Source organism: Convolutriloba macropyga, chromosome 4 (assembly GCF_964194025.1).
Source record: "Convolutriloba macropyga chromosome 4, txConMacr16.3, whole genome shotgun sequence".
Classification (NCBI taxonomy): Eukaryota; Metazoa; Xenacoelomorpha; order Acoela; family Convolutidae; genus Convolutriloba; species Convolutriloba macropyga.
In genome coordinates this window covers 11,023,437-11,048,794 of record NC_134471.1, presented here as the reverse complement: position 1 = coordinate 11,048,794, position 25,358 = coordinate 11,023,437, and the positions used below count along the sequence as shown (strand labels likewise).

Here is a 25,358-nt window from a genome sequence, read left to right as displayed (position 1 = left end):
CCTTGTCATAAGATTTTTCGGGTACTGGAAACACGAATAACTGCTGAGCGAAATTCTTTTTCCCAATCTTGTATTTATCCTTTGAAAATCTCTTAGAGATATTATTAGTCATTTTGCATCTCACGAAGAAAAATTTTTCCCTTGTCGCCCAGTGTTTGAGAGCGTTCTCCGGATTATGAGGAAGGTTTTTCCACGTTATGTCCGAAGTTTTATTACTCAAAATCCCAACTTGTGAAAACTTGCAGAACTTTCGTATAAAACCACAGTAGAATTTGTGTTCAAAATTGCCATCTGCTCTTTGCTTTGACCAAACGTGGCATAATTCCAAGCTTTTCAAATTTCTGCACTGATCTTTTTGTCTGGATATCTCTTTCTTCATTAGTGTGCATGAGTTTGGAGGAATTATTTTGGATCGTTGGCAGTAATTCCCAGATGTTGTTTGGCCACTTCTGCGAAAGAGACTTCTATGTAGGATAAAAACCGTACCACGATTTGTTTAAATCTACTGTCAACAAAAAACGAACAAGAAGACTAGGATGATTTTGTGTGTAGCACAAAATGTTCCCACATTAGTATTTCAAAACAATTCTTTATAGCTGCGTTGAGAAGGATAATGCCGCACGTAATCCGAACAAAAAATATTTTCAAGAGGCTGTGCGGAAATACTATCTTTTATTGAAAAAAGAAGCCGGAAAAGCAATGTTTGATTGAATTTGGTACCAACGCACAATTTTAAATTTTCCGGATCTATTCTGCTTTGACCCCCCCCCCCCCCAAGTGTTTTTTACGCCCTACAGTTACAAGTTATATGTTGTTATATGGCACGTTACAATGTAAAAAAATAGGTTTGCCTGGGGCGTAAAAGACATAAGCCCACTAAGCTGGGGGGGGGGGGGGGGGGGGTTCCAAAACAGAATAGATCCGATTTTTCATGACATGTACGATTAAATAATAGTTTCACTATTTGATACCATGCTGAAATTATTATCGGATCGGCTTATAACCATTCATCCTGTCTTTGTTTTTCGCTTTCGCTGTTTGCAAAATTCGGATCTATTCTGTCCCCCCCCCCCCCCCCCCCCCCAGCTTAGTGAGCATAAATCTTTTATAACCCCCAGGCGCACGCGCTATTTTCTTACATAGTACCGTGCTATATAACAACATATAGTTTGTAACTGGGGGTAAAAACACGGGGGGGGGGGCAGAATAGATCCCAAAATTCAAACAGATGAGTGGATAAAATGAACAAAAAATGACCATCTCGACGTGCCTTATCTTATCAAAACAAATTAAGCAGAGGATTTGTGTATAAAAAATTAGCAAATGTGAAAGGGTTACATCACGAAATATTTTTAAAAGCAGTATTTCCATTCAAACTAGAAATAGAAACTATACAGATAATAAATAGTATAATTTTCAATGTTTACATCCGTGGGTACTGCCAGTGCGTGGCCCAAGACTGTCTGGCGCTCTCAATTCCCGAATCAAGTCGGTTACACCTGTGCGCGGCTCAAGTTGTTCCGGCTTCCAATTCTGTAGTCCACTTGGTCTGATCAGAGTAAATTTAAGTCTGATCAGAGTAAATTTAAGTCTGATCAGAGTAAATTTAAGTCTGATCAGAGTAAATTTAAGTCTGGATAGTCTGGTACTCCTTGTGCGCGACCCAAATCATTCTGAGCAGCGCTCGCTTAGGTAGCGCACCTCAGTCTGTGTAAAGCACACTGAATTTTATTGAACATAACTTAAGCAGGCCATGGTGTTACCTCATAGGAAATATAAACCGAACAGATAATAAAGTTGCCGGCCCTCTGCGCGCCCTACAAAAGCTTTGCGGCTTCACCGCCAAACCGGCGCCCATCTAAATAACCCAAAATCCTCACGAAATGTTGGATCAATTATATTAACACAACCGACTAACGTCGGGCGAATTGCTCTCAAACGACCGGCGAGCAGTTGGCTTCGCCAGTAGCTAGCAACGGTTTAGTGAGGCTAGCTTTAGCTTAATTGAAGGGGCGTAAGTGAGCGCAGCGGGGGGTGCACCGGGGGGCTGATGAGGTGGCAACAAAGGGGGGGGGGGCAACATTGGGGGGTGTCAATCTCTAAGAACCAACCTTCGCACCACAAGTATAAGTCACCAAAACAGATTCTGTGAATCGCATACTTGAAGACTAGGGAGTTGAAAGTGAGTAATGCCCGCTGGGCGCTACCTGCTTATTCCATTTTTGAGGACGAAAAGTCACATGCGTCAGGCGAAAAATTGGTCACGCGAAAAATCACATAAAAAAGACCGACATGTCTAATATAATTGCTACAAATTTCGTTTGACAGCAATTAAAATCGGATGGAGAAACTTACCGTCCATTAACTGAGAAGCTATCGTAGGCAGCCTGACAATCCTCCTCCTGTCCTTTCACAGCTTGTCCTGACAAATTCTGATTGAGCAAACTACAAACTCCGCTTAAATCTTTTTCGCACCAATACTATGTGATACTGCGGTCTATTAAATTAAAATTTGACATCTTTTATAGATTGAAAAAATCATAAGTACAGACAACTTTGTTTTTTTTTGGTTTATCTGTTTAAATATGTTTGTCTGGGCGTGTGTATGTGCGGCACCACTCTCTTTCTATTTAGACATGAGACACCGCCTTCCCCCCAATTACTCAATCATTTTTATTATGTAGCTTAAACCATCGTCTCAGAAATTTTAGCGTTAAACTTTTATCAATTCTATCTCGACGCTTAACATTGTATTATTTCATACCAAATAACTTTATAATGCCTCATTAAAGTCAGTAGAAAGTTAACCTCTGTAGATTATCATGCTATTGAAAAATCGGATCTATTCTGTTTTGGCCCATCAGCTTAGTGGGCTTATATCTTTTACGCCCCCCCCCCCAGGCGCACGTGCTATTTTTTTCATAGCAACGAGCTATATAACGACATATAATTTGTAACTGAGGGCGTAAAAACACTGGGAGCGAAACAGAATAGATCCAAGAAATTTTTTGATCATTTTTGTTCAGGCCTCAGATAGAACGGGAGGTACTATATGCTCACCTGGTTTTGTTTTTCTGCTCAGTCAATTTTGGCCGCTCGATATATTCATTAGAAAACTCTTCAAGTGTACGACTTTCAATGAAACAGATTTTTTGACGAGTCTGAACATTTGATGTTTTGTTCAGTTTCCGCGTTATTTTTGTTCCATTCTTCATTATTTTATCAGTTTCTCCAAATTGTTTTTTTCCACTGAATAATTGCATGTTCTTTACAGATGAATGGCAATAAATGGCTAATGTCAGTCGCATTCGTGAATTTTACATCCAAAAATATTCGAACTTTATTGGAAATGTGATTTCTTTTACACAAGTTTTTTCAGAATTTTGTGTTTTTTATACTGGTTAGACTTATATCAATTATCCATTAAGGACAAAAACTCATTTACATTGAAATGGGTCTCAATAATGACACATAATTTCAGGGAATTGCTCTTGGTTTTTTGGCTTCTGCATTGTGTTTTTCTTGGTTTTCAAAGAAATTCTGAATTTTGCCTGCCATATACGATAGTTTTCGAACTCTAATGACAGTTCCCACGCTTATGTTCTAACTATTGATTATGTGACTTAGATTAAAATTTTTATAAAAAATTTGTGATATTGCGATATATATACATAATTGAGATCCATTTTTGAAGTCAAATTATCACACTAATCACAAGTCTTCATTAAATTCTAATGATTTTAGTGGATTTGATTGATTTGATACTACAAGTTTTCATAAAAATCGATTGTTTTGATCTCTTTTGTTTAGGGAGACCGCATAATCCGAAAAATAATAGAATTTTAACCATTAACATAGAATCTCATTAAAGAAAACTATAGTTATCTTGAAAAAAATATATTTTTCAAACGATAAAATGACACCATTTTTGTTTCTAGAACATGTTGACACCTTGATTAAGAAATGGTCAAAATAATTCGAATCAGTGATGAACGAAACAAAACACCTTTATCAAGACATTACTTGCAAGAAATTGAAAAAATGCTAACGCGCTGTTGTTGTGCACAAAATTAGGCCGCAACGAGTGGACACTAATATCTGTTGAAAAATTTTAAAACAATGCCCACATGTGCAAAATGCATTAAACTTGTTTTGTAAAATGCTGTATAAAACATTATAAAGCAAGGATTGAGCCAATTACATAGCAAATTTGATATAATAATAATTATTATTATAACTTGTGTAGTCGAGTCAAAAACACTCTGAGAACTTGCGGAAAAATAATACAGAGGAATACTGACCTGCGAAACTACAACTATCACAATAAAAAGTTTTTCTTCTAACAAGCACATATTTCGTGTCTTCTAAATTTAATTTTGCATTTTCCTATCTTTTCACCCTAATTTTACCGAAGAGGTTTTGCGGGTTTTGAGGGAGATATCCAAAATTTGAGCTAGTCTTTCGGTCTTTCAGCCTCTACAACCATTAGGTTTGACTCCAATTTGTTCTATTTGTTAACGCATGCAAATGAAAAACTTTTTTCTTTGTTTCCAAGACCACATATCTATCAAATCTCTATCAGATGACCCCAAATAGTCTATTATGACCCGAGCACAGGGTTGGCGCTTTTCTCAGTAAAAAACTGGGGTCTTTCCCATTATAGCCCCCCCCCCAGCTTAGTGGTTAAATAACCTATAGCCCCCCCCCCCCAATCATGGTATTTATATCATAATGGGGGGGGCTATAATGGGAAAGACCCAAAAACTGAACTCCATAAATCAAGACAAAAGTATGTGTTTGCTCACATGATTGTACATATATCTATGTACATATAAAGTTACACATCTATCCTTGGTGCTATATTATCAGCTGATTTTCATATAGTAATATAATCGCAAAGCCATAAATAAGAAGGCAGTACAATCCAAAATAATTGCCAAGACGCACCACTAAAATTTGAGTTTTTTTTATAAAATTGGGTATAAAATTTGATATTTTTCGCTTTCGTCCCCCCAGTTTGCTCTGAACCCCACCAATTGCGGAACACGTCAAACTACATAGCAAACCAGTATGAAGACAAATTGCGCGTGCTTTTCAGAGGTCTAAATAATATGTATTTAACTGGGGAGGGCACAACACAAAAGGAAAAGTTGCGAAACGAAACACTTTTTTTTTGTATGCTTTAAAATTTTATTGATTGCTTTCTGTTTAACAAAAATTAAAGTAGTTTGTTAGCTAGATCTCAGTAGTAGTGGATAAAACAGGGATAACAACCACCAGTAAAAATTGACCCTTTCTCCTAACGCTAATCGCGCATGTCGAGTCGGGCCAAATTTTACTGCTTGTTGCTATCCCTGTTTTATCCACTACTACATATTCACTCTAAGTCTAGCATTAAATTATGAAATGACTTAATTCTAGAAAATAATAATAAGCTCGTTTGCAAATTCGCCAATACACACTCATCCAAAATCTATCATTTCCTGTCTCAATTAGTATCGAGTAAATTATGCTTGTAACAACCAGTACCTTGTAACAACCAGTAGCACGGTAACAATCAGTAGCTTGTAACAATCAGTAGCTCGTAACAAAAATAAAGCATTGAAACAACCAGTAGCTTGAACTCCAGTAACTAATCTTCATTCTGATTGGCTGGTCAGTAACGCGTAACAAGTTACTTCATAAAGAATGTTCTAGAATAATTCTCCATGAGTGGACCTTTATTCTCCACGGCACTTTTTGGCCATTCACCATGGCTTTCGCTTGGCTACACAAAAGAGCTATCTTTTGAACAATAACATTTATTAAACAAGCATAATTAAGGCATACGAACTAAATAGCAAAACTTGGACATAAAACATATGGATTTTTAGCATTAACTCGAGAACTAAGAAAGGTATCAAACTCAAACTTTGTGAATAGATAACTATATGTTGGGTATGAAAATGAGGTCTGTACGCCAAGGCGGTAGAGTGGGGCTACCTTTTTTAACTCTATGACCAATCTTAATACGTTAGAGTTAGAGTTTTAGTTAGAGTTAGAGTTAATGTTAGAGTTAGAGTTAGAGTTAGAGTTAAAGTTAGAGTTAGAGATAAAGCTAATGCTAGAGTTAGAGTTAGAGTTAATGCTAGAGTTAGAGTTAGAGTTATAGTTAGAGTTAGAGTTAATGCTAGAGTTAGAGTTAGAGTTAGAGTTAAAGTTAGAGTTGGAGTTAGAGCTAATGCTAGAGTTAGAGTTAGAGTTAATGCTAGAGCTAGAGTTAGGGTTAGAGTTAATACTAGAGCTAGAGTTATATCCAGATTCATCTTTAAAAGAACAATCAGTTTTCATAGGCGAATTTGCAAAACAACTTCGTTGAGCAAGTTCCTTGATACAAATACCACTTAATGTTTTATCACTTAATGTTTCCCGTCGTATTGAGTGTATTAGTTTTATATCTTCTATCTAAAATCGCTTCAAGGTGTAATTCCGTTTTAACTCTCACAATATGTATAATTTCTTCTCTAAATTCTTTATTTCCATATAGTCTGTTTAAATACCTTCGTCCCTCTTTATTTAAAATTCCAGTCTCTTTATTTATATATTCTCCTTGTAGCTGCTTTTCTTCCCCAAATCCAAAGTTAACCAATGTACTTGCTCTATTTAATATATTACATGCACTCGTTGTCACATGTCCAGCAGTTTTTACTGTTGTATCAGGACTTATGATCAGCTCCATATAATTATATATCATAAAACATGTACCTATAATGCCTAAAATAGTTGATATTAAACTAAAACAATCTGCTTTAATCATTTCTTTTGATAAAACATCATTCTGTATTTTAATACCTTTTAATGTAAGAAGTTTATTAAAATAGAACTGATAATTATCATGATTAATAGTATTTCTATCTGTAGCATTTATCATGAGTGGTTTCATATATGCTATAAGTTTATTTTTGTCTTCACTTTCTAATTTGTCTTTTAAACTAAGGGCTTTTAAATCAGGAAACCAACTCTCGAGCCATATATCATAGTTCTGTTCTTATCAATAAAAATAAAAGTATCCTCTTTCCTATTATATTTAGTTATACCATAACGAAGTTCATCTGACATTCCATCTGTACAATTATAATAGTTACTATTTAACTCACTAATTATTTTATTGAAGTTATGTTCACATTTATATAATTCATTAAAATTTTTAAATAGATCAGCTCCATGACAATTTCTTAAATAAATAGTATCACAACTCATTCTTGCTGTATTAAGTATTTGAGCTGGTTAATGACACATTACAATCATTTGAATATTATAATGTCTTCCTTATGTGAAATAAAAAGCTATATTCTTATTTAACTTATCACCCATATGATCAAGAACAATTACACTATCTTTGAATTTAGACTTATTTTTTGATGTGATCATATTTATATCGCATGTATTAAACCCAATATAAAACTCACCAGTCTCAGGATCTATCCAGTCTCTATCATCTTTACATACTATGATTATATTTTTAGCTTCATCGGTGAAACTGCTTCGCAGATCTTGTTCTTGGTTTTGGTCTTGGTTTTGGTTTTGATCGGTGTAACCGCTTCGCGGATCTAAGTATAATTTTAAATATTGTCTTAAAAATATGTTTTACCTCTACTAGTTCCACCATAAACAATAGTATGTAATGGTGACTTTTCATATTCAAATCTAACTAGACACCTATTCATAAATCCACCAAAGCTTTCTTCTAGCTTTGTATATTTACTTCGTATTGAATCATATATTATATAACAAATTCTGATTAAGAAAAGAAAAATTATAACTGCGCTACCTGTCTCCATTTTTATACCTATTAAAAATGCTTATCCTAACTTAAATTTAATATTGATAATAAAGCTATGAGTGATATCAGAATAAAAGATATAGATAAGGATATAAGACTAACACCAAAGTGAAATAGTGATGAGAGGTCAAAGTCCTAAAACAATCTGTGAACCTAATTCCAACGTTATTGTTAATATACATCCAACTGATGGGACACATTGGGTTTTGGTTATAAGAAGAGAAGGTGGTCCAACATATTACTTTGATAGTTTTGATGTTCACACCCCACTATTATCTTTAGAAGAATATGTTGATCTAGGCTCTAATGAAAGAATACAACAATATGATGAATCTTATTGTGGGGCTTATTGTTTATATATGATCTATCTTATTGATAGAGGATTTAGAATTAACAATGCTTTGAATATTCTAGTTAATCAATGTAAATATCCAGGAATATATAATGAGTGTTTTTGTTTAGGTTGTAATGTTAATGATAAATATAATGCTAATGATAATGATAATGATAATGTTAATGATAATGATAATGTTAGTGATAATGATAATGATAATGTTAATGATAATGATAATGATAATGTTAAGGATAATGATATTGTTAGTGATAATGTTAATGATAATTTTATATATCTTTTTGATGAAAAACATCAAAGGGGTAAACCTAACAACAAAGAATGTCTTAGTAACAATATCTCTGTAAAAAGAAATGAAGATCTAAAATCATGGCTAAATAATGATACTATAATTACAGAAGCTACACTCCCAGAAAACTTTAGATGTATAAAATCTGGTCCTAGTGAATGTGGCAAGACATTCTTTTTAAAAAAAACAAATTCTGGCTAGAATATACTTTGATAAGCTATACATCATTGGTCCTACTGATGATCAATATGAAGGTGTAGAGAGTTATAATCGACGAAGTCGCAACTCTGTTGACGATAAAGCAGATGTCGAGTTTGTGAAAGATATAAAAAATATTTACCCTCTGCCGACCAACTACCAAAAGACTTAAAAAAACTAATGATATTCGATGATGATAGAGCCAAAGAACCAGTTATTAATGAATACTTTTGTAGGGGTAGACATAATAATTGTAATATGATATATCTTAATCAAAATCTATTCACAATAGATAGACAGAGTGTTAGAGAGAATTGTAATCTATTTGTTTTATTTGAACAAAGAGGTAAAGTCCTGATATCTATATATCAAGATTTCTTTAATAATGTTGAAATTAGTTATATTGATTTTGCTAATATATGTAATAAGGTATGGAAAGAGCCTTATAATTACATTGTCATTGATATAACTAAAAATAAAAATATTAATGGTAGACTCAGAATTAATTGGGATCGGCGAGTTTTGTAGTTTAGTTTAAGTTTAAGTTTATATCTACACCCGATGTAAAGTAAAACTTAATACAACACCATTAAAGTGTATAGGTCTTCCATGCTCATCTTTAATATGAAACTCTATATATTCTATTCTATCTTTAGTTACATTTTGATACAAGATAATAGTTGGTATAATATTTATCAATTAACCTGGTGGTTCTGTTAGAGTAAAAGTATATAGTATGTCTGTGTTATTCCCATTATCTTTAACACCAGATATCACATAACAATGAAAGTTAATAGTACTAAAACCCATAATATCAACAATTTTCTGAGATGTATATTTATCTTGTTCTTATACTAATTTTCTAAAGCCCACAAGGGGGCTTTTGAAATTTCTATGTCAAAGTTAATTGCACCTTGTTTCACTTCCATTAAACTTTTCATTGTGTTCTTATCACTTTCTATTATTACATTACCATTAGTTTCTCCTTTTATTAATTCTGCTATTTCGAATAATTCATATGCTCCTGGTATAATAGCTAAAATACGGTTATCTGACCATGTGTCACCCTTGATATCATATATGAATTGATTGTTCCTTCTATTCACATTAAACACCAAATTATAAACCGATAATCCAATTAAACCTAATTTTGATGAGCTAAGTATAGGTTCACTAAAGTTAAAGTTTTCTGCTGGCTTTATCATTCTAAATTTAAGCCTATGCTCTTCTTTAGTTTTCCTTAGACTTTCATTTATCTTTCGTAGTTCATATAAGATTAACGAAGTTGTATTTCCCGTGATTAAACTGTCAGTCATTTTATTATATTCAAATATTAGATTAAATTTATAGTTATAATTATAGCTTTGGTTATATTTAAATATTAGCTTATATTTATGGTTATAATTATAGCTTTGGTTATCCGCGAAGCGGTTACACCGATAGTTATAATTATAGCTTTGGTTTAAGTCATAATTAAAATTATAGTGATAGTTATAATTAAAAGTTAAGTTTTTATCTAATAAAATTGGAATTTAATTTGAATACAACTGATGGTTATAATAATGATATACACAAAAGTAAGATTATAAATTATAAACCAAATAATCTAGCAACAATGAATACGGTTAATACCAATATTAATATCATTCTCAATAGAGAAGAGAATCACTTAAATTTCTGTGATTCTTATCTAGAGATAGAGTTTGTTGTATTAGATGATGCTGGTGGTGTATCTGCTAATGATGCTAATATCAGATTAGTTAATTATGGTTGGATTGCATTATTTAGTTCAGTTAAGCTTGAAACTGGTGGTGGTAGGACCATTGAATATGTAGATCATTGTCATCCTAATCTTTTGATGTATAAGTTATTAACTAGTGCTGATGATGAATATGAGAGTGGTTTTGTTAGAAATCAATGCAATAGAGATAGTCAACTGGAGGGTGACCGTATTGCTGCAGAATGAGGTCATATGTATATGATGATTAAGATGAGTGATCTATTTGGTTTTGTTAATGATTTAGAAAAGATTATATATGGTTTAGGATTTTAACTTATATTAAAAAGAAATAATAATGATAGAGCTCTATTTAGTGTTAATGCTGGTGCTGGTGCTGTTGCTAATGATGCTAATATAGAAATTAAAGATATATCATGGTGTGTGCCTAGTATTGATCCTAGTAGTGATAATAGAATTATTGTGCAAAAGGGTTTAAGTGAAAAGAATAATGTAGACTTTAGTTATAATGAAAGCAAGACATTTTATAAGAATGTACCAAATGCTACTAACTTCCTGTTTGATCTAGATAAGGAAAGTGGGATGGAAAGACCACAATATATAATAGTTGGTTTCGAAAATAATAATGTTAATGAACAAACTCATGATGCAAGTACATTTCATATGATGAATATTACTAAATAATATTGTAAGATTGGTAGCGAGCTTTATCCTGGGGATAGAATGAATATTAATTATGGCACCAATGATTATAATGAGGCTTTTAAAAAGATTGTTAGCTTTAATAAAGATTATAATGGGCTACCACATAATATGAAACCATATATAAGTCATAGAACATTCAAAAGCAGCTATAGAATATATGTATTTGATACTAAATATCAAAGTGATCATATAGGTCAACAACCAATACAACCTAATTTTAAATTTAATGCTGCAGTTGCCGATGTTATATGTCATGCATTAGTATTAGCTAGAATGGTTATTAGTGTGAATAGTGATGGAAGTAAGATGGTTGATATAGTATCATAATTATAATTATAACTATGGCCCTAGTCATTATTTTAGATATATCTCCAGCTATAATCATCTGCGAAGCAGTTCCTGATAATTATAATTATAACTATTTCTTACGTGTCTTAGAGAGTTATCTAGTTTCTAGTTATTCTCTAGAGATAAGCCTCCAGCTTCAAGCTTAATCTTTGGGCCTAACCTTAGGCTTAGGCTTGTGCTTTATAACAACAAAGGGGTTATACTTTTTAACTTCCATTATTTTTTATATATAGAAATGAGTCTTTTAAATAAGTTCAAAACTAATTCATATTGTGTTAGTGGTAGACATTATAGTGGTACTATTAATATAAGAGGGTTTGTCTCAGCTAAGAGAACTAAGATGTTAAGGGGTAATTGTGTTAAGTGTAGAAGGAATAACTCAATGACAGTATCTGATGCGACAATAGAATCTGTGGGATTGAAAGATTTCTTTAAAAGTGTTGGTAAAGCTACGGTTAACTTTGGAAAGAAAGTTGCTAATAATCCAGTGAGAGCATTTGAAATAGCATGTAAAATAGGAAGTGCAGCTGGAAGTAGAAACCCTAGAGCTGCTTTATCAGCAACACCTGATTTAATTAAATTTGCAACTACTGGTGAAGGTATAAAGGTAGAACAAAAAGGAAGAGGGTTATACTTAGGTACAAAGAAAAGATAATTTAGTTATGGCTAAGACTAAGACTATAGTTTCAGTTAAAACTCTATATCTATCTATAAATATTAATACTAATATTATTATTACTATAAACATTGTTATTACTAAGCAATAATAGCTTTAATTTAAAAAAACACTTAACTTATTTTTCTTGTTCTTCTTATATTCTTCATATACCTTGACTAATTCATTATATTCATCATTATCTATTTTATTATCATTCATTGATTTAGTATATACTTTATTAAACTGGTCGCTAAACTGTTTACTTAAAATATACATTTGTGAAAACTTTATAATTTTATTTCTTATTTTAGTTTTAATTGTTTTTGATAATGAACCACAAACAGTTGCTGTAGCAAAAGCTGTTGGTATATAATAAGGTAATCTTATACCTGTTAATGCAACAGATGTTGTTGTTGCCGTTGTTGCTATTGACGATAATACTATTTCCGTTATCTCAGCTACGTTAATATAATTTTTATATCTACTTAACTTCATATTGTAGTTATTAGTTTCAGTTTCATAATAATTTCTAATATCTCTTATAATGTTAATATTGTTGTTAAATTTATTATTGGCTTGAATCTTTTCATTTATTAATCGTTTTGATGCTGAAGACAGATCTGGATATAGTAATCTCTCACCCGGTGCTGTTGGATTAGTCATAGTTTCGGTTATTTTGATTAGTAAAAATTCTTTCTATTTCTTTAATTATATCTTCTTGATAAAAATCATAATGCATCTCTAGTCTTGATTTTTCTATGTTGTCTACTAATTTACTTTTTAAAGTATAGCAATTATATATTGTACTATTCTCATTTTTATTCTTTAAAAGGGCTTCATCTATAAAAAAAATTAGTCTTTTTATTAACTTCTTTAAACTTTTTTAGCCCAATAGTAAACATTTCATCTAGTTGTATGTTAGCGATATTCTGATTAAAATTATTATTACCAATCTCTAGTTTTAATTGATTATGCCATTTTCTTAGTTCCGTTATATTTCTACTTAAAATATCCGTTTTATTAGTAGGCGATAATAAGTTATTGTCACAATACTCTTTATTAACAACATCTTTTTCATCTATGGGAGGGTGCACATTTGTAATTTTATAGGTATCCTTCATGTCAATATTATAATTATCTTCTAGGAATAAACCACGAGCTTTACTTATTGTTAAGTTGTTCCCCGATGAGCCAAAAAGTCGCTTCCCCGATTGATGTTTCGCTTGGCGAAATCTATTTGTCATCTTTGTATTTTTTTGCAGTAAGAAATGAATCCAGCGCCGCTGGCTTAGGACCGTAGGTCTATATTTAATGATTCTAAAACTTAATTATTAGATTCAAAATCAAACTCGGATTTTAATAATTCCTGTTTTGTAATACTTACCTTCTTTTATCTCTCTATTCATATCTTCTATCTTATATGTTGGTGGTTGTGTGTTCAAAACTTCATTAGCTTTAAATAGTTCTCTATTCCAATTAGATGTGTTTCCCTCAGAGAAGATATTACGTTTATCTGCCTTTCTAACATAATCACCAACTTTAAATTTTCGTGTTGCTTTGGTAGATTTAACATAGTATCTAACTTTATCAGGATTATTAGAGGCATCAACCGGTGTCATTTTAATTGTTGAATGAGTGTTATTGTTATATGTTATGACTGCATCATTTATTATATTTACCCAATTACCATCACCATTGATGAACATTGGTTTACTAATTATGTGTAATAATGTTCTATTGAATCTCTCTAAAAACACAGCCTTTAAATCACTATTAGTAGAATATAGTTTTGTTTTATATTCCTTAAGTAAATATTTAAATGTTTTATTGTAAAACTCACTAACTCTTTCTACACATAACTTTTCTGGTTTTCGAATTCAAAGCCACCTTGTGGACTTTCAGAGCCACCCTGTGGTTGTTCACATGATACTTTTTTAAAACCATTAGTTATAGATAAACCAGATTTATTCTTTAATGGAATAGCCCATGCATATTTTGTGAATATATCTATAACTGTTAATATAAACTTATAATTTTTATTGTATTTAGTTAAAGATGACTTATCAATTAAATCAGCTGACCATGTTTCATCTTTATATAATGGTATTATTTTTTCTTTCTCTTCTAAACTTTGTTATTTGAGGACTGAAAACTTCTTTAGCTAATAGTTGTTGTTGTTTTTATTTTTCCATCATTATTTATTTACCATAGTTAAAAACAAAATTATCTAGTTGCTCTTGATTAATAGAATTCATAAATAATAGTTGCTCAGATATATCTAGCATTTCATTATATAATCCATCATGACCAGATTTCGCTTCCAGTATTAATAATTCTAATCTTTCTTTTAAGTTATTTGGGTTAGGGTTGCTATTTAAACCCCTGCCAAATACATCATCTTTTACCCCTATTATACGTTTTATTGTTCTATATCTAGCGCTTTTCTTATCCCCTTTTCCTACATCATATCTAATATCCTTTAAAACCCTTTTGATTTTGTTTTCATCTTCCCCGATATCATCATATAATGCATTTGATTTAGTAAGTTGGTGGTTGTGTTTTTAGAACTTCTTTAACTTTAAACATTTCTCTATTCCAATTAGAAGTGTAACCTTTAGAAAAGATAATATGTTTATCTGCATTTCTAACATAATCACCAATTTTAAATTTTGGTGTTGCTTTGGAAGATTTAACATAGTATTTAAATTTATCAGGATTATTAGAAGCATCAACTGGTGTCATATTAATTGCTGAGTGAATGTTATTGTTATATGTTACAACAACATCATTTAATATATTTACCCAATTACCATCGCCATTGATGAACATAGGTTTATTTATTATGTGTAATAATGTTCTATTAAATCTCTCTATGAATACAGCCTTCAAATCACTATAAGTAGAATATAGCTCTATCCCTGAAGCGGCTTTGCCGGTTCCATATTCTTTAAGTAAAGATTTAAATGTTTTATTGTAAAACTCACTACCTCTATCTACCCATAAATTTTCTGGTTTTCTAGGTTCAGAGCCACCTTGTGGATGTTCACTTAATATTGTTTTAAAACCATTAGTTATAGATAAACCAGATTTATTCTTCAATGGAATAGACCATGCATATTTTGTGAATATATATATAACAGTTAATATAAACTTATAATTATTATTATATTTACTTAGAGATGACTTATCAATTAATTCAGCTGACCATGTTTCATCTTTATATAATGGTATTATTCTCTGTCTTCTAAACTTTGTTATTTGAGGACTGAATACTTCTCTAGCTAAGAAAAGTTGTTGTTGTTGTTGTTGTTGTTGTTGTTGTTGTTGTTTATCCATCATTATTTATTTACCATAGTTAAAAACAAAATTGTCTAGTTGCTCTTGATTAATAATATCCATAGATAATAGTTGCTTAGATATATCTAGCATTTCATTAAATAATCCATCATGACCAGATTTCGCTTCCAGTATTAATAATTCTAATCTTTCTTTTAAGTTATTTGGGTTAGGGTTGCTATTTAAACCCCTGCCAAATGCATCATCTTTTACCCCTATTATACGTTTTATTGTTCTATATCTAGCGCTTTTCTTATCCCCTTTTCCTACATCATATCTAATATCCTTTAAAAACCTTTAATTTTGTTTTCATCTTCCCCGATATCATCATATAATGCATTTGATTTAGTAAGAAAGTCAGTAAATCCTTCTGAGAATTCACAAAAATTATCCTTAACTAAAAATTCACTCTGCTCTAGGGTTATATAAACATCATTCATTTTATATCTTCTAGTAGGCAAAACTACAAGATTTAATTTTAATTGAGGAATAGTTTGACCCCGCAATTTATGAAGAATTTTGGCTGTCTTTGTATCAACAAAAACTGGTGCTATATCTTGAGTTTCCTTTATGGTCCTTTAAACGTTTCATTAATCTTGGAAATGTTTTCACCGATCCGTGAAGCGGTTTCACCGATTTGGAAACCGGCTTGCTGGATCATCTTAGTTTGTTTATCTAACTCTTGATTTTGCCAATCTATTGCTCTTAATGTTTGTTCACTTAATGCTAGATTGTGTTCATTGTTTGCATTTAGCGTTTTAGTTAAAGGATCAAATAACTCTTCTCTTTCACCATAATATTCTTGTTATTTTAATTTATCTTCTAATCTATTTCTTCTGTTTTGTTTTTCTAGAATATTTATTTTTATAAGTGTTTCTAGTTTAGCCATTTTTTATAATTATAATAAATCATTATATAGTGTGATTGCAGCAAGGATTAACTTTCTATCATCATTTATAGTTAGTTCTTTAATATTATTTATAAGTAGGTCTTTGTCTCCATCTAATGATGCATTCTTAATTGGGGAAGGGGCTTTGGCCTTGGTTCCCCAACCTGCTTCGCAGATTTTTTTTTACTAGATCTCTTTTGAATGGATAGAGATTCTCATCATGAGGATAGCTTTTAATATTATTTACCTAAAATCTTTTATCATCAAATGTGCTTAGACTAATCTTACTTGTTTTTGTTGTTGTTATGACCAACTTTTTGTATTTTACATTTATCTACACTTCTCTCTGTGTAATACATTAGTGTATTATAAAACTCCTCATGTTTAGCATTGTTACAATTCTTTATTCCTTTCTCCTTAGTATTCATAGGATAGTCTTTGAAACTATATGTCTTTGGTGACAGGGCTATAAACTCTTCTATAACTTTACTACCTAATTCATGTTTGAATTTGCCTGGAACTTTATTGTTAGTTTTAAGTGGAGGATCGGGGAACCCGCCGCTTCGCGGACGAAATTAGATAGGTCCATATTCTATTCTTTTCTTTATATACTCAATTTGGCTATAATCTTTATATCTAATTATATTCTTAAATGTTGGTTTTTTATACTTTTCATTATCTTTTCTTCATCATGTAAGAACTTACTTTGAAGGAAGTGTAGGGGATTCATGCAGATTCTTCCATATAGTGAAATGTTCATTAATTTCCTTACATCCTTTTCTGCTTCAGTTTTAGCTGTTGCTTTTTTTATTAGTGTTGTTTCGTATATAATCTCTACATATATAATCTTGTTTTAATTTAATTTTTCTATGTATTTTATTTACTTTTACACCCATCTTAACATAGAACTTTAACATCCTATAATGAACCATGTTTTCTGTTTTGTTGTATTGGTCTAAGATTAATTTCTCTGTTTTTGTTTTGCCTTTCTCTCTTTCTTGGTATCCCAAATCATTACCATTTATCTTTCTCTTATCGGGCATTAATGCTAGTTGCTCTGTTCTATCTTTACATGTATCAGTATAATCAATATCGCAAACTATATAATAACCATGATCACTATCATCTGGAGTATTTAATACAGTATCAAGAGTAGTAGTAGTAGTAGTAGTAGTAGTAGAAGTAGTAGTAGTAGTAGTAGTAGTAGTAGTAGTAGTAGTAGTAGTAGTAGTAGTAGTAGTAGTAGTAGTAGTAGTAGTGGTAGTAGTATTAGTAGTAGTAGTAGTAGTAGTAGTAGTAGTAGTAGAAGTAGTAGTAGTAGTAGTAGTAGTAGTAGTAGTAGTAGTAGTAGTAGTAGTAGTAGTAGTAGTAAACTGGAAGTCCTTATAGGGCAGCTTTTGCATCATTGCTTGGCTGTATAGGTTGTTTGCATCGATGTACCAGATATTTCTGTTATGGGACTTCATCCCTGATCCACCATTGTTGACTATCCTATTACCCAATAATACCACATATGCCACCTCTCTTTGCCTCAACAAAATCATCTAGCATTTGTTTATCTTGTAATGGATCTAATGTTACACCGCTTGACATTAACCAACAATCAAAACTATAGCCTGGCAGGCTTACATAGTGTAGGGGATTGGGCTTTAATTCTTTCATACTTAGTTTAACGTATTCATTCATGCAGTAGTCTAATATTGCCACATCATTTTGTAAGTACTCTATAGATAGATCTTTACCAGTTTTATGACTGTTGTCTTTATTAAAGATATCTACTTCTTCTTGTGTTGGTAATTTTTTCGCGAGAGAGGATTTGAAGTCTTCTATTTTTAGATTACCTATAACTTCATCATACGAGTCCAAACCAAAGTATTCATATGAATAACATTTAGTTTTAGTTTTACATCCGTATATCTTCGCCATTTGATCTAGAGGCATAGCTAAGAAGTTATAACTATCGAAGAATTTAAGACAACCGATGCTAAACATCTTAGACTTACCAGCAGCTAGTGGTATGTTATCTACTTTTCTTTTATCATTATTCTGTTCAAAGAATTCACTGTATAGTAGGTTGAAGTCATAGCCAGAGCCATTGTAGAATATTACAGGAATGAAGTTTTGTTGTTTGTACCTCAGATTACATATTCTACAAGCTGGTCCTCTATATTTACCAGTTTCATGACAATGATCTCTTATTTTATTAATACATGTTTTACTGCAGATATGACAAGTGTTATTAATTTCATGATATAATTTATCTTCTTCATTAAAAATCATTTGTTTGTTGCGCTTGATGTTATTCTCAGTTTCTATTTCTAATAGATCACTAGCAAATCTTTTGATACAATCAAGACCGACATAGTATTTGAAATTACACTGCCAGATGTAACCCACACTTATTGGTATGTGTTCAGCTATTACATACTTACAGCCATTAACGACTTCAACAATGCAATATTCTATATCAGCAGTTATAACTTTTTTCTATATTCTGACGCTTATGTTCATTTATAAAAGTAATTTTCTTCTTCTTAGGACAAACAACCTCGGGTTTGAACGAGTTGCTACACTCATGCTTGTCTTATTTAATTTGTGAATCAAACCAATATGTAAATCTAACACAGTAATAGAATTTGTGATTCATTCTATTTGGTCGATCTAACAAGGTTTCTATGTTTTTAATTAGAGCACAGTGTTCTGTAGTACCATCACCTCAAACCAATATTCTGACATCTTTTCTATCTTTATCAAAGTCATCCACTGGTTAAACAATTCTACTTTGCCCCCACCAAAACGTGTGTATACCCCAATATTAATATTGTACAATTTCTGTATTCCTATTATATAAGCAAAATCATCTTCATCTCGTTGTCGTGCTTCAATTAGATTGTTTACATATTTACTCTTGCGTGTTGTCTGGTCCATAGCAAGATGAAGCCAAGCAGTAGTAGTTAGTTGCAAGCAGTTGTATTTATAACTACGTATATTTAATATCGATTTAGAGTTTTTTAGATCAGGGGTAAATCTATTTAACTACCAATAGATGCCTTAGTTGGTTCAATGTTTAACTGAATACTTCTCAATCCCAGAAATTCGAAGTCGTATTCATAAATTTCCTTTTCGAACTCTAGCCATTGTTTGAAGTCACGGTAATCATATATAGCCCTATAAATAATATAGTCGGTGTTTAAGACTATTTTTGCAATTTTAACTTCTTATTTGGTTCTCTTCTTGTACTCACACTCGGCCGTGACCATATATTTAAAACTCTTAACTTTTCTAAATTTTTAATTTCCTCTAATGAGTAATTAGTTGCTTCGTCTATATCTTCAATGTAATTCCCACCTTTATCCGTAATATAAAATTCTCTCATGTTCTGACTTGAGTTTATATCAAATTCTTCTGTGTTGTCTAGATACAAGCGATTGTGACTATATGAATGAGTAGGTAGAGCTACTTTACTTCTAATTTTTTCATGACATTCCTTGCATTCAAACTTAATTCTGGTGTAGATATTGTCGTCGGGTTTAGTTTTAGTTTTCACAAAATCTTTAGTTTCACTTTTAGTAGAAGGATTGACATAGATAAAGTCTCAATCCGAATCATACATTTTTCCCTATAGTTTTAGTTGAGGCTTCAGTTTTAGTTGACGCTTCAATTATAGCCTCATCCAAATCAGAATCAGTGAAACTGCTTCGCAGATCAAACATTTTCTCCAATAGTTCTTTATGTTTGGGATCGTATGATTGATGTCTGTCTAAATCCTTCTTTGTTTCAAAGGATAAATTACAGACGTCGCAGAAGTTCACATTTGTGACATTACAGTTTGTTGGTGTACGGTGTATTTTATTAGGGAGACATGGGGTATTTTTTGGAGACATGGTGTATTTTATTAGGGAAGATTTCGGAAAAAATAATTTTTCGAAAGCGAAAAATGAAGTGTGATAAGTGTAAAAATAAGCCTTGGAGGGAGTGTTGTAATGATTGTAAAGAATTAGATTACTGTTGTTATATATGCAAAGATATAGTTAAAGTAAAAGATTATATTAAACATTTGGGTGACCATTATGCCAATCCAAATCAATATCTAGAGTGTAACATGTGTAAAGTTTATAATCATATTTCTTTCTTTAGGTTTAGAAATGGAAGATGCAGATTGTGCATCTAACTTAACAGATATAGATACACACATACCAAAGATATATTCAAGGAATATGCTGAAAGGTTTAATATAAATGTGTAGTATAAACAAGAATTAATATTTTGTGATGTACATAAGTGAATTTGCAAACGAGGTTATTTTTATTTTCTAGAATTAAGCCATTTCATAATTTAATGCTAGACTTAGAGTGAATATGTATTAGTGGATAAAACAAGGATAGCAACAAGCAGTAAAATTTGGCCCGATTCGACATGCGCGATTAGCGTTAGGAGAAAGGGTCAAGTTTTACTGGTGTTTGGTATCCCTGTTTTATCCACTACTCTCAGTTTAAAGAGAGAGAAATATTTAGAAACCTGTGAAGATTTTTCAGGCTATTTTTTATTCAGAACAGAAAACACCAAAAAAAACATTTGAAATTGAAAGCCACTAATTGCAACCAATTATGGTTTTATTCAAATATGGTCTGATTTAGTGGTTGATCGGACCTTGTATTTTTCCAGAAAAAATGGCTAGACAATTATTTGATTTTTCATAACGCTAATCAGCCTGATATTCAATTCAGTTTTTAGATATCACGAGAAGTATATACGAAATAAAATTTTGGAATCTTTTCCGTTTGTGCCCCACACTTTAGTGCGTACATATTTTTTGCAACCCCCCATAAGAACGAGCCATAATATAAAATAATTATTTACTATCTAATGACATAAGCTCTGTAACGGGTCCGTATAACGTACTGGGTGAGAACACAAACGAAAAAGATCAAAAAAATCTTGTTTGTCGTTTGATTTATCGAAGTTAAATATGACGTCACGGAAAAAGTTTAGAGAAAACAAAAGGAGATTGGGAGACATCGGAGCTTTTCATTTTAAGATTTAGAAAAAAATATGTCAAGATAATTTTTTGATTTTTTTCCCATTGTGATTTTTCCTAATGTGATTTCTCCCCATTATAGCACACCCCCAGAAATTATAAGGGTCGTTTCCATTATCCCCCCACCAGCCTACTGGTCAAATAACTTGTGCCCCCATCATAATAACTATAGCATATGGGGGGCTATAATTTCATGGGGGCTAAAATAGGAAAGACCCAGTTATAGCCTCACTTTCCTAGCAAACTTTTTAAATATTTTTTTCATATTTTTCGAATGTTACTGTAATTGGGGATTATATGACGACCAAGATGAGGCGGGAACATAATGGAGAAAACCGAAGTGGTTTAGTTGAAGCTCCCTCCTTAATTATAATAATGAATAATGGGACACCGTTTAGGCTTAAAGATATCGGATCTAATCCATTTTGGAGCCCCATTGTTTTTTTGGATCTATTCTGTTTCTTCCCAGTGTTTTTTACTTCCCCAATTTCAGAATATATGTTGGTATAAATTACGTTACTATGTAAAAAAAATAGCACGTGCGCTTGAGGGCGTAAAAAATGTAACCCACTAAGCTGGTAGGCCGAAACAGAATCGATCCGTCTTTTATGTCCTAATTACAATTTGGGTCTCTCCCATTATAGCCCCCCCATGAAAATATAGCCCCCCATTATGGTATATTTACCATGATTGGGGGGCTATAGGTTATCTGACCACAAAGCGGGGGGGGGCTATAATGGGAAAGACCCTACAATTTTTGTGTTGTTATAAAGAACGATAGTATGTGTCATACGGTATGGATAAATCATTATATATCCATAACCGTATATAGTTCAGTTTTACCCATTTGATGGGCAAGTGCTTGTGTTATTTAGTTTAATTTCAGTTCATCCAAATCTTCATCACTTCTTGTCTGTTCATGCTGTCTGTGCAGGAAACTGTCTTTTCAGCCTATAAAAAAAATTTTGCAGTTCCTTCCTGTCTTGTGATTATGTTATGAACAAAACTTTCATTTCCTAAATTGTACTTTAATTTAATCATTCTCTAATTTGCACTGCTGAAAATCAGTTCTAATTTAAATCTAGTAATCCTCTTTTCAATCGGACTCAGTCGAATAGAATAGTGCCAATCGCACCGCGATTGACCAAGTTGACAATTAGAAAATCCAATTGTTGTCATTGAATTGCCATTCGTGGCGCAACTGCCGAAACTGATTTGAACTATAAGCTTTCGCGACTCGATTGGAACAATTTGTCGTAATCGAGTATAACATGGCGCAGTTAGCAGCTGAATCAAAGAAGACGCCCCCTGATGTAGATGCATTTTGGGAGAAGCCTACTGCCACCACTCCATTGACGTGGGATAAATGATCTCAACGGTGGAAGCATTGCTAGCAAAAGAGGGATTTCAACTCGACAACCTACTAAACGATCCACCAACAGCGGTAACGTACCCACCCGAGCCAATTTACGAGGAACCAGTGGCAAATCACACGCAAGCGACGGAAAGAGATAGAAAAATCCGTAACCAACAACTCAAGGTAAATGGGAAAAATCGTTGCACAAAATTGAGGAAATAAGTATCTGATGCCGAGATAAACCTTGGGGGATCTGTGAGCAAAAATCGATATCTTTGTTGTATTTGAGCATTGGAACGGAGGGACGACGTACCTTTAAAAGCAAACATCCTCATTTTCAAATAGAAAAAGAGGCCATTTAAAGTACTATTGCAAGCAATGGAGGATTCCTTCACAAAAGTAAGAAATATTACTTACGACCGCTTTGTCTTCTACTCCTGTAAACAACAGAAAGGTGAACCTGTTAAAAGTTTCTACGGTCGTTTAATAGAACAAGCCGAAAACTGTAGTCTCGGAAGTGAGGAAACTAGCCTAATACGAGATGCTTTCATACTAAACATGATAGATTAAAACGCGAGCGATTCTTTTGCGAGTGGTATTTATATTTTGGAATTTGTGTTTTCGCGCTTAATTTAGCGATTTTAGGTGGATTATTTGACTTAATACCATTAATGGGCTTTATTGGGTATAATTGTTCAGAGTGTTCAGAATTGTTCAGACAGACATTCTTTACTGTCTGACATTTGCACCTCTTTTGCAGCAAATTCGTTATTGGAATGTGAATTATTCAGTTTACAGTTATTTAGTACAGATTGTGATTTTCTAACTTGGAGAGGTATTTGCGATGCAGAAGGAGGATTTAAATGCGGATTAACTATTGAATTTGAAAGTGTTAATTGCGACGCGAATGGTACTTTCTTTTGAGAAAGCAGTAGTTGTGATGCAAGTGGTTTAGTACTAATTTGTGAATTAATAGTTAGTGATGTTTGCATTTGCGGTGTTCGTACAAAGTGTTCGTCATATGTAGATAATTTTTTAGCTCTTGCGAATGGGTTTCTAGATATGTAGTCTACTAAACCCACTTTGGCTCCCGTCATGTGTTCAATTGTGAAGTTGTACGGAAGTAATCTATCTATCCATCGAGATAGTCGACTATTGTACGATTTGTTCGATCTGTGCTCTTTTAGGATAGACAATAGTGCTCGATGGTACGTTACTACAGTAAATTTTTTTCCATATAGGTAGTATTTGAAATAATCAATGGACCAGACTATTCCTAATAGTTCTAGTTCGTTAACACTGTAATGCTCTTCCGTTGAGTTGAGGAATTGTGACGCAAATGCTATCGGTTGCCAACCTTCGGTTGTATTTTGCTCAAGTGCTGCACCCAATCCAGAACGTGAGGCGTCACACTTAACTCAACGGAAGAACGTTACAGTGTTAACGAACTAGGAAAAAAATTTACTGTAGTAACGGACCATCGAGCACTATTGTCTATTCTAAAAGAGCACAGATCGAACAAATCGTACAATAGTCGACTATCTCGATGGATAGATAGATTACTTCCGTACAACTTCACAATTGAACACATGCCGGGAGCCAAAATGGGTTTAGTAGACTACATATCTAGAAACCCATTCGCAAGAAACCCGCCTCCCACATTATTGAGATTATGTTTTTTACGCCCACCAGGAAAACGTGCTTTTTTCTTATATAGTAACGTACTAACAACATAAAATTTGTAACTGGGGCGTAAAAAACACTTGGGGTCAAAACAGAATAGATCCGTGTTTTCTGAGTGGGGGTCATGGACAACAATGGGGTGTAAAAAGTGCATAACAATAAAAACGTTCCGATATTTTTTTTTTTTTTTCGACAAAGAGCGAATTTCAGTTATGATCATCATAGGATTGGATTGAAAAACTCTCCAAAATCATGAATTATTCAGTCTGCTAACGCAACCGTTATGATAAACTGTTATCCGAACTAACGAAACTGTTATCCGGCATAGCAGATAACAAATATGGGATCTGGCACGTGCGTTTGGAGAGTGCAAATAATATCCACCCACTAACCTGGGGAGTGTGCACAAACGGAAAGGAACCTAAATTATTTTTAAAATTGATGAAAGGCCTAAAAAACACAATTATATAGAACAGAATTTTTGTGGAAAAAATATCTAAAGCGCTTTTGTGCTTTTGTGTTTCATCTGTGTGATTGTTAACATGATTAATAGTATTAAATTTAGCTACCAATCTTTTCCGCTTGTGTGTGTGGGGGGGGGGGCACCAAGCTGGGGGGCACAAACGGTAAAGATCCGTTATTTCATACAATGATGCGTTATGGGCTGCTCTTGAGTTAACATTCCGTATAGGGCGCTATAAATTCAGGGGGCTATAATGGGCTATTACTGGTCACGATTCATCAATCAGCGTTGATCAATCAACTGGCTTTCATTTTGTGTCTGCCTCGAAACTTCAGGAGTCCCTACTAATCGCCACGATTGGATTTGAGTCCATAAAACGAACAGGAAGCAGGTAGCAATGTAACCAATCAAACTTGTCCAAAATAAAGATTTAAGTTTCCATCTGTACGCTGCATTCATTTGCCTGACGTCGTTGTTGTAAA

General features: G+C 32.7%; 1 long non-coding RNA gene across 1 annotated transcript; it reads right to left on the bottom strand.

Moving 5' to 3' along the window:
- Positions 1-282: 282 nt before the first annotated feature.
- On the bottom strand, positions 283-25,358 carry LOC142338247 (uncharacterized). The gene is made up of 3 exons (XR_012758965.1): positions 25,182-25,358; positions 2,356-2,422; positions 283-449 (listed from the first exon to the last, which is right to left on the bottom strand). It is a non-coding gene; the product is annotated as an uncharacterized LOC142338247 (long non-coding RNA).